This window comes from Capsicum annuum, chromosome 3, assembly GCF_002878395.1.
Source record: "Capsicum annuum cultivar UCD-10X-F1 chromosome 3, UCD10Xv1.1, whole genome shotgun sequence".
Classification (NCBI taxonomy): Eukaryota; Viridiplantae; Streptophyta; class Magnoliopsida; order Solanales; family Solanaceae; genus Capsicum; species Capsicum annuum.
Genome location: NC_061113.1, coordinates 127373671 through 127382324, shown reverse-complemented (window position 1 = coordinate 127382324; position 8654 = coordinate 127373671).

Genomic DNA, 8654 nt, shown 5'->3' with positions numbered 1-8654 from the left:
TGAGGGTACAGTAGTATGCACAGCTACAGTAGCATGAACGGGAAAACTAGGTAGTGAATTCTTTATGTTATTAAGGATTGAACCAATGATGGTCCAAATAAATTCCAATCACTGGAGTAATGATTAAATTTTATTTTTTAAATAATAAGGTTGACTCCAATCACTGGACTAATGATTAAATTACATTTTTTTAATGAGTAAGGCTGCAGTCAAATTCTATGGATGAATTCATGGGTTATTTAGACTCGATTATTCTGGAGTAACTATTATTTTTTATTCATGCAAGAGATCTAGATTATTTTTTTACTCATAATTCATGGGTTAAGGTGTGAGATATTAAGACTTGGCCCTAAACTTAAAAGATAAGGATATGGAGACTTAGCTCGAATAAAATAATTGATATTATTATTTAATATTTTATTTAGATTGATCCTATTGGTCGTTGTTGGTTGATGTTCTACACATTTCAAGGTTGGGGAATTTATTATTAGCAAGGTAAGTGAGACTTTAAAGCTTTGATGCTTGCTTTTCAAATCTAATTTATGAAAATTATATTTTTCTACCTAGTCCATATGTTTGTAAAAGCGTGAACTTGGTAGAATTGGTGGTATTTAACTAGCTGTGGATAGATAATTTGTGAGGTGTTGTGAGAATTACTAAGTGGTGATGTGTGAAGTGATGTTGGGGCGTTGCTAATATTTTCTTCATTGCGGTTATAGTCTCTAGGGCCATACCTAGCTGTCGTAACATGTTAGTGGCCTTATTTATGCTATCGTAATATGTTAGGGACTTGTACATATTGTCGTAGTAGACTTTTGGGGCATTATATATGCTGCCGTGGACTTGTCAGGATGTTTGGTTGATCACCTTCACTACCATTTATGACAAGTCGTGAGAGTTAATTTAGTTGAGTTACAAAGTTGTTTTTAAACTTCCGTTTGCATCTTGTTTAGCATTACCTTATAAGAGACACTGTGTGCATATAATTTATGTATTTTGGTTGTTTCTTGTATTTTCAAACAAATGTTCCAGGGGTATTAAAGTAGCGAGTTGAGGATCTTACTGGGTTATATTTATATACAACTCACTCCTTACTTGAATATTTGCAGATACGATTGTGGAGAGAGAGACTCGTGGCTGACGGTCTTTACTTATGGACTCTGATGTTGAGGTGAACCTTTGCATTATTCATGGAGGTTGTCATCCAGATTTAGTCATTTTTTATTATATTTTTTTTCATTGGGTTTGTATTCCTGAACGCTGAACTCATATAACTTGTTAAGATGCTCCATGGTTTAGTATGGGGTTTGGGGTAGAGATTTGTTATCTAAACCACTATTGTTTTGGGAAATTGTTATGCGATATCTTGTTGAACAATTACCTTGTGATAATGGTTATTCCATGCATTTGGAGTAGCTTATATTTTTATTTTAATGACTATAGCCATTTTGAATGTATAGGGAATTGGTTCTCCCAAAAAGTGGTGTTACGGGAGCTAGTCACGCCTAGAGGTGGATTTGGGAAATGAAAAAGTTGGTATTAAAGCTTAGGCTTTAGGTCCCGGGTCATAGAGCTATTTTTAGTAGATTCTTGTTCATGGGTATGTAGGCACCCACACTTATAAACTTGAGGCTACGAAACATTTAGAAAGTTTCCATTTTCTTATTTAGTGTTTGTGCATTGAGTTAAATTTAGTCTAACCTTTAAATTTTGTTTCACAGATGGTTAAGAGACAAGGTTCTTTCTCCACTGGTCGACCTAATACACCTACTGGATGTGGTCCTCGATAGGATACTACCCGTGATAGTGGTCGAGTTGGGTCTCATCCTACCAGGCCTAGAACTAGGGCAAAGACTAGTCCTCAGTATGGAGTTAGGAGTGGGGGCTAGCCCCAAGTTGTAGCTTCTGAGCGAGTGCAGGACCAGGTTGACCATGATAATCCAGCTGCAGCACCTCTTACTGTGCCTACTATTACAGTGCCTGCCGACTTTGTGGTTAGGATATTGAATGTACTGGAGGCATTGGTGCCTAATCAGGGTCGAACTCCAGTTCCTCAGGCTACTTCACCGATGCAGGCACAAGTTTAATTGGATGTTGCAGCCTCTCAGGCACCTCCACTAGTTGATCATTCGATTGCAGTTGTAGGGCAACCCAAAGATCTTAAGAATTTCATGAATCTTAAGCCACCGGAGTTTGATGCTACACCATCTTCTATTGAACCTCAAAAGTTTTTAGATCATTGCAAGAAAATACTAACTACTTTGGGACTGAAGGATACTCATGGTGTAGAATTAACCACTTTTATGTTTTCAGGATGTCCCGAGGCATGGTGGACTTCCATTTTAAAGGGCAGACAAGTAGGGCTACCACCGATTACTTGGTCAGAGTTTTTAGCTATGTTCCTGGACAGATTTATTCCCTTGAGCAAACAAGATGACATGAGATGCCAGTTTAATGAATTACGACAGGGATCCATGACAGTTATTGAGTATGAAACTAAGTTTACTGAGTTATCCAGGTATGTTCCATCTTAGTTGCAGATCAAAGGGAGAAAGTAAGGCAATTTATGGATGAAATTGAGGCTCGTTATCGTGGTCTAGTGATATGTGATATGCATAATGGGCCCTATTCTGAGGTGTTTGACACTGCTCTCTATTCTGAGTCCTATTATGAGATGGAAAAGATTAATTAAGAAAATAAGAGGGAACGTAACTCAGGTAGGTTTAGTGGTGCTCCATCTGGGTACAAGAGTGGGTTTAATTATGGACAGTCTAGGCTTATGCAGTTAGATTCAGTGGGTCAATCTTTAAGGAATAGTTATACAGCTAGGCATGGTCAACAACAGCAGACATAGAGGAAGGGTAATCATTTCTTTCAGTTTGAGCAACATTTGAAATGTTCTAATTATGGCAGGAATCATACTGGAAATTTTTTGGAGTTGGTGATCCTTGTTATACTTATGGTGAGAGAGGGCATATTGCTAAGTTTTGTCCTAAGGGAGATTCTGGGTCTAGTCACGCTACTCCCCAGACATAGAGAGATATTATAGGTACTCATACTCATACTCAGCTAGCTAGGATCGCTTCATAAGGTGGTCGTGAAAAGGGTCGATAGGGTGCTCAGGGTTCTCAGACAATGGGTGGACCACCGAGATTCTTTGCTATATCTAGGAAATACATAGAGGCATCTAATGTATTGGTTACAGGTATTATCACTATAAATTCTCATAGGGCATATTATCTTATTGATCCTAGTTCTACATACTCGTATGTGTCTCTATATTTTGCTTTATTCTTATAAAGGAGAATTGAAACACTTGTTGTGCCATATATTGTCATGACCCTGGTGGGGGAGACCTTATCAGTGGATAGAGTTTATAGGGATTATGTGACATTTATTTAGGGTAAGGACACCATAGTTGATCTATTTGTGTTGCTAATGACTGACTTTGATGTGATTATAGGGATGGATTGGTTGGAGTCATGTTATGCTTTAGTTAATTTTTATACTATGCTTATATGTTTTGATATTCCTGGAGAAGTACCTTTTGTGTGGAAAGTTATGACTCCTGTGACTCAGGGAATGATAATACCTTATGTTAAAGCACGTCGAATGATTAATCATGGATGCTTGGGTTTCATTGCTACTATTTATAACACTTGGGTAGAAGATATTTCTATTGAAAATATTTTTGTTATTCAAGAGTATGTTGATGTATTTCCAGATGATTTACTCAGGCTACCTCCGATGAGAGAAATAGAGTTCAACATTGACTTAGTGCCAGGGACTCAACCTAACTCTATTCCACCTTACCATATGGCTCCTTCAGAGTTGAGAGAATTGGAGGTTCAACTTTAAGAGTTACTTGATAAGGGATTCATTAGGCCCAGTGTGTCACCTTGGGGCGTACCTGTGCTATTCGTGAAAAAAAGATAACACGGTGAGAATGTGCATTGATTACAGGCAGTTAAATAAGGCAACAATTAAAAATAAATATCCTTTGCCTCGTATTAATGATCTATTCGATCAATTTAAGGGTGCTACTCACTTTTCTAAAATTGACTTGAGATCTGGTTACCATCAGCTGAGAATTAAGGCTGAAGAAATCACTAAGACAGCTTTTCAAACAAGGTATGGGCATTTTGAATTTTTAGTGATGTCTTTTGGACTGACTGATACACCTGCAGCTTTTATAGACCTCATAAAAAGGGTATTCAAGCCATATTTAGACCATTTTGTGATTGTGGATGACATTTTGGTATACTTTCGAAGTAAGGCAGAGCATGGACAACACTTGAGAGTTGTTTTGCAAACACTTACAGAACATAAGCTTTATGCTAAGTTCTCAAAGTATGTATTTTGGTTGGGCACGATTTCATTTTTGGGACATGTGGTGTCAAGAGATGGGATTCATGTTAATTCAAAAAAGATTAAAGCAGTTCAAGATTGGCCTCAACCTAGTACTATTACGGAGATATGTAGCTTCTTGGGGCTAGCTAATTATTATCGGAGGTTTGTAGAGGGCTTCTTAAAGCTTCTCCATTGTCGTTCTTAACACAAGAGGGTATGACTTTTCAATGGTCAGATGAATGTGAAAAAAGTTTTTAGAATCTAAAAACAACATTGATTTCGGCTTCGATTTTGACCTTACCTACTGCTGAGGGTGGTTTCACTATATTTTGTGATGCATCTCGAATTGGATTGGGTTGTGTTTTAATGCAGAATGGTAAAGTGGTACCGTGTGTTTCCCCACAGCTAAAGGTCCATGAGAAAAATTATCCAACTCACGACTTAGAGTTGGCCGCAGTTGTATTTGTACTTAAGATTTGGCGTCATTATCTTTATGGTGAGCCGTGTGAAATCTATACTGATCACAAGAGTCTGCTGTACTTATTCAAGAAAAGAGATCTAAATCTGAGACAACGACGGTAGTTAGAGTTACTTAAATATTATGATCTCACTATCTTGTATCATCCTGGGAAGGCTAATGTAGTAGTAGACGCTTTGAGTAGGAAGTCTATGGGCAGCTTGGCTCAATTTGTTGCCGAAAGGTGACCTATGGTTATGGATATTCAATATTTAGCCAATCAGAGTTCAAATTGATCACTTAGTGCCTGGAAAGTTACTGGTAGTTATGGTGGTTCAGTCATCCTTAGCTGGGAAAGTTAAGACTCACCAATATAATGATCCCTACCTTGTTCGGCTTTGAGATCGAGTGTAAAATGGTGGTGTTAAGTCGTTCACTATCGATGGCAAAGGTGTGCTATATCGTCATGGAAGATTATGTGTTCCCATAGTAGGAGATGTGAGACAACAAATTCTTGATGAGGATCATAACTCGCGTTACTCTATCCATCCTGGTGCTACAAAAATATATCAAGACTTGTGCGGGTTGTACTAGTGGAAAGGAATGAAGGTTAATATTTTAAAACATATAACTAGTTGTTTAAATTGTTAGCAGGTCAAGTATGAACATCAAAAACCTGGTGGAACGCTGCAAAAGTTGATTATTCCAGAGTGGAAGTGGGAAAGAATTACTATGGATTTCATTGTTGGGTTTCCAAATACTTTCAGGAAGCACAACTTAGTTTGGGTGATAGTGGATAGACTTACAAAATCTGCCCATTTCATACCAGTTTGGGTTACTTATAGTGCAAAGCAGTTAGCGAAAATTTACCTTTGGGAGATAGTTTGGCTTCACGGTGTACGTATCTCAATCATTTCTGATTGAGGTGCACAATTCACTGCTAAGTTCTGGAGATCCTTCTAGAAATCATTGGGTTCGAATTTGAGTTGAGTATAACTTTTCATCCGCAGACCGATGGGTAGTCTGAATGGGTTATTCAGATCTTGGAGGATATGCCTAGAGCTTACGCTAGTGACTTTGATAGCTATTGGGATGACCAATTTTCTTTAGCAGAGTTTGCTTATAATAATAGCTACCAGTCGAGCATTTAAATGGCACCGTATGAGGATCTATATGGTCGCAAGTGTCGTTCACCAGTTGGCTGGTTTGAGCCTGGTGAAGTGCAGTTATTAGGTCCAGATTTAGTTCAGCAAACATTGGAGAAAGTTGCAGTGTTACGGGACCAACTTAAGACATCACAAAGCAGGCATAAGTCCTATACAGATAAGAGGGTCCGTGATTTGGAATTCAAAAAGGGGGGGAAAGTTTTTTTGAAAGTCTCTCCCATGAAAGGAGTATGAGATTTGTTCAAAAAGATAAGCTAAGTCCTAGATACATTGGTCCCTATGAGATTTTAGAACTAATACGATTGGTGGTGTATAGGCTTGCTTTACCTCCGAGATTGTCTGCAGTTTATCCCATGTTTCACGTGTCAATGCTTAGAAGATATGTTCATGATGATAGTCATAAGATCCAGCTAGAGGATGTAGAGCTTGATGAGAATTTGACTTATGAGAAAAGCCCGATAGCTATTCTTAATAGGAAAGTGCGACAGTTAAGATCGAAAAAGATAGCTTCAGTCAAGGTATTATGGCATAATCATCCAACCGAGGAGGCTACTTGGGAGTCTGAGGAGGAGATGTGAGTTAGATATCCTCATTTATTTGACAATTCAGGTATGATTCGACACCCGTTCGAGGACGAATGTTACTTTAAGTGGGGGAGAATAGAATAATCCAGACTTTTTAATGAAGGGTAAAAGGGTAATTTGGCCATATATTTATTATTAATTAAGAGGATTTAAAAGGGGTGGGCCACACCCACTTTTTTGTTCATTCATTTTTTTCGTTAAGTTGCAGAAGAGTAGAATATTAGGGCTTCTTAATCCCTTTATTGCTAGAAAGAAAAACAAGAAACTTAAGGTGAAATTTGGGAGAGTTGAAAGGTGAAAATAAAGATTTGGAATCACTGTTGGCGGCTGTCTAAATTCCAGGTATTGACATAAATTAATATTATAGTAGCACATTCGAGTACTATTTTGAGGGTACAGTAGCATGCACGGGTACAATAGCATGCATGGGAAAACTAGGAAGTGAATTCTTTATGTTGTTAAGGATTGAACCAATGATGGTCCAAATAAACTCCAATCACAGGAGTAATGATTAAATTGCATTTTTTTAATGAATAAGGTTGATTTCAATCACTAGAGTAATGATTAAATTGCAATTTTTAAATGAATAAGGTTGCAGTCAAATTCTGTGGATGAATTCATGGGTTATTGAGACTAGATTATTCTGGAGTTATTATTATTTTTTATTCATGCACGAGATCTTGATTTTTTTTTCTACTCATAATTCATGGGTTAAGGTGTGAGATATTAAGACTATGCCCTAAACTTAAAAGTTAAGGATATGGAGACTTAGTCCGAATAAAATAATTGATATTGTTATTTAATATTTTATTTACATTGATCCTATTGGTCGTTGTTGGTTGATGTTCTACACATTGCAAGGTTGAGAAATTTATTATTAGCGAGGTAAGTGAGACTTTAAAGCTTTGATGCTTGCTTTTCAAATTTGATTTATGCAAATTATATTTTTCTGCCTAGTCCATGTGTTAGGACAAGTGTGAACTTGATAGAATTGGTGGTATTTGACTGGTTGTGGATAGATAATTTGTGAGGTGTCGTGAGAATTACTTAGTGTGATGTGTGAGGTGATGTTGGGGCTTTGAATATATTTTCTTCATTGCTGTTATAGTCTTTAGGGGCATACATAGCTGTCGTAAGATGTTAGGGGCATTATTTATGCTGCCGTAGTATGTTAGAGGCTTGTACATGCTGCCGTAGCAGACTTTTGGGGCATTATATATGCTGCCGTGGACTTATCGGAGTGTTAGATTGATCACCTTCACTGTCGTTTATGACGAGTCATGAGAGTTGATTGAGTTGAGTTACAGAGTGGTTTTTGAACTTCCGTTTGCATCTTGTTGAGCATTACCTTATAAGAGACACTGTGTGCATATAATTTATGTATTTTGGTTATGCCTTGTATTTTCTAACCCTTGTTCTAGGGGTATTAAAGTAGTGGGTCGAGGATCTTACTGGGTTATATTTATATAAAGCTCACTCCTTACTTGCATATATGCATATATGGTTGCGGAGAGAGAGACTTGTGGATGACGGTCTTTACTTGTGGGCTCTGTTACTGAGGAGAACCTTTGCATGATTCATGGAGTCTGTCATCCAGCTTTAGTCATTTTAGATTATATTCCTTTTCGTTGGGTTTGTATGCCCGAACGCTGAACTCATGTAACTTGTTTAGATGCTCCATGGTCTAGTGTGGGGTTTAGAGTAGAGATTTGTTATCTAAACCACTGTTGTTTTCGGAAATCGTTATGCGATATCTTGTTGAACAATTACCTTGCGATAATGGTTATTCCATGCATTTGGAGTTGCTTATGTTTCTATCTCAGTGACTATAGCCATTGTGAATGTATGAGGAATTGGTTCTCCCGAAAAGTAGTGTTAGCGGGAGCCAGTCATGCCTAGAGGTGGATTTGGGACATGACATTTAATGCATGTGTTGAAGCCTTTGTATTACTAATACATGAAAAATGAGTGTTATTAGTAATGCGCACCTCAATACACAATATAGTGTATAACTAATACAAACATTAGTTATACATAAGATGAAAAAGTGTACCGAACAAGGTATTAATTATACACAAGGATAATGCACGCGTTATT